Here is a 2,887-nt window from a genome sequence, read left to right as displayed (position 1 = left end):
GTCAACCGGATGTTGACTTATGTGTTAGAGGGCTCGGACGTGAGTTCCGATGGTTCAGTTAGCTTCGGGAGGTGATTTGTGACTTAGGAGTGTGATCGGAATGGGTTTTGGGGGTCCAGAGTAGAATTAGGCTTGAATTGGCGAAGTTGAGGTTTTGGCAATTTCCAGTTGGTAGGTGAGATTTTGATCCGGGGGTCGAAATGGAATTCCGAGAGTTGCAGTAGCTTCGTTGTGTCATTTGGGATGTGTGTGCAAAATTTCAGGTCATTCGGACGTGGTTTGGTTGGGTTTTTGATCGAAAGCGTATTTCGGAAGATTTTTAAAAACTTAGGCTTGAATCCGATGTGTTTTGAGTAATTTGATGTTGTTTGAGGTGCTTTGATGATTGGAATAAGTTCGAATAAGGTTTTAGGATGTGTTGGTGCTTTTGGTTGGGGTCCTGGGGGCCTCGGGTGAGTTTCGGGTGGTCAATCGGACCATTTTGGAGTTAGAGAAATTGTAGAAAAATCTGCCCAGCAGTTATAGGTATTTTGTCCTTCGCGTTCGCGAGAGGGCATCGCGTTCGTGTAGAAGGATTTGAGGAAGGCCAGAATTTAAGCCTTCGCATTCACGAGAGGAGCTCCGCGTTCGTGGAGGGATTGAGTAGTTGGTCACCGCGTTCGCGAAAGGGCAAGCGCGTTCGCGAAGAGTGGTCTGAGCAAGGCATCGCGTTCGCGTTGTTCGTGTCGCGTCGCGTAGAGGAAAAAGTGGTCAACGTAAGTTCGTGCTTCGCGAACGCGAGGGTTTGACTGCGTTCGCCCGAAGAAGGAGGAGTCAGACCTGGGCATAATGTTTTAAGTCATATCAGTCGTGATTTTGGGTCATTTTTCTTCAATAGCTGGTCATTTTGGGAGTTTTATTGAAGAAGATTAAAGAGGGATTCGAGGAGAAACGTTTGGAGGTAAGAATTTCGGACCTAAAACATCATTCTATTGTGAAATCTACCTAGAAATTCATGGAAACTTGAACTAAAAATGGAAGAATTAGGGCTTGGAATTTTGGACCTTTGATTGGGGATTTGAAGGGTCATTTGTGGACGGATTTTGATGTTTTTGGTATGTATGAACTCGTGGGGAGATAAGGAACCTATTGGTGTGAAAATTTCTGAGTTTCGAGAAGTGGGCCCGGGGCTCGAGTTTTGCTAATTTCGGGATTTTTGGTATTTTTCGGTTGTTTTCGCTTGGTCTTTGTTCCCTTAGCATATTGTGATGTATTCGTTCTAATTTTGGATAGATTCGACGCATGTGGAGGCCAATTCGAAGGGCAAAGGCGTCGCGAGCTAGGGATTTAGCCGGTTCGAGGTGAGTAATGCTTTTAAATGATGTTCTGAGGGTTTGAAGCCTCGGATTTGCACATCGTAGTGCTATGTTGAGGTGAGACACACGCCTGTTGATGAGCGTGGGGTCGTATACTGTTAGGGATTGTGACTTGGTCTGTCTCGGTTGATGATTTTACCGCGTATTTGACTGAAACTCATTTGTTATCACTATGATTTGGGCTGAATGCCTTATTTGGGCTTCGTGCCAATTATTTGAACCCTTCGGGGCTTTTTCTTGATATTTCCTCACTGTTTGAAATTATTACTTGAGCTCAGTCATGTATTTTCCACTGTTTTACTACTCAGCCGGTTATTACTCAGTTTTGAGACTTAAATGATACTTTAAATGATGTTTTGGGCTGAGACACACTGTTCTACTATTGCCCGAGGGGCTTGTGAGTACTTTTGACTGAGTAAGGCCGAGGGCCTATGTTGTGAGGAGACATTGATACCGATTTGAGGCTGAGGGCCTGAGATATATATGCCACGAGGTGGCTTGATTGATATGAGGCTGAGGGCCTAGTTGTGATGCCACGAGATGGCTTGTTATTGCGCTTGGGCTGTAAGGGGCCCCCCTCGGAGTCTGTACACCCCCAGTAAGCGCGGGTACCTAGTGTGATATGAGATTGAGCCCGAGGGGCTGTTATTGTTCTGAGATGTTGCCCGAGGGGCTGTTATTGTTCTGAGCTATTGCCCGAGGGGCAGATGTGGTGATACTGTGCCTGAGGGGCGAGCTTTTATTTATTTACCGTACTTAATTATCTATTATTTACCTGTTTACTTGTTGAAAGACGATTTTACTGGATTTTCACTGGTTTTACTGCTTTTAAATGATTTTACTGCTTCAACATAGAATGCTTTGTGCCTTGCGTGACTTCTTACTTTCAGTCATTATTTACATTTATTACTCACTGAGTTGGAGTACTCACTTTACTCCCTGCACCCTTTGTGTAGATTCAGGCATAGCTGGTTCCGCTCCGGAGTGTTGATTTCCTCCAGTTCCAGGCGGGCTTCTTCGGAGATTACGAGGTAGCTATTGACGTCCGCAGCCCCGGTTCTCTATTTCTCTATCTTTCATGTTCTTTCCAAACAAATGTAGTAGTTTACGACTTTAGCGGACTGTACTGTGACTCGTAGATGCTCTTGACTTGTTACACCCCGGTTAGGGCTGTGTCGGGCTGGATTTCCGCATTTTTATTGTTATTTCCGCTATTCTCTGTTACTAAATCATGTTTCAAACTATTATGTATTGGTTAACTGTCTTAAAAAATGAATTGGGTTGAACTAGTTGGCCTTGTCTTCACGAGAGGCGCCATCACGTCCGAGTTGGGGTTAGGGTCGTGACAAGTTGGTATCAGAGCCTAGGTTACATAGGTCTTACGAGTCATGAGCAGGTTTAGTAGAGTCTCGCGGATTGGTACGGAGACGTTTGTATTTATCCTCGAGAGGCTGTAGAACCTTTAGGAAACCTTCACCTTCTTGAAATTCTTATCGTGCGAGTTGTTGATCCAAGTATAAAACTTCTGTGTT

The sequence above is a fragment of the Nicotiana attenuata genome, unplaced genomic scaffold, assembly GCF_001879085.1.
Source record: "Nicotiana attenuata strain UT unplaced genomic scaffold, NIATTr2, whole genome shotgun sequence".
Lineage (NCBI taxonomy): Eukaryota > Viridiplantae > Streptophyta > Magnoliopsida > Solanales > Solanaceae > Nicotiana > Nicotiana attenuata.
This window is presented reverse-complemented; position numbering follows the sequence as displayed.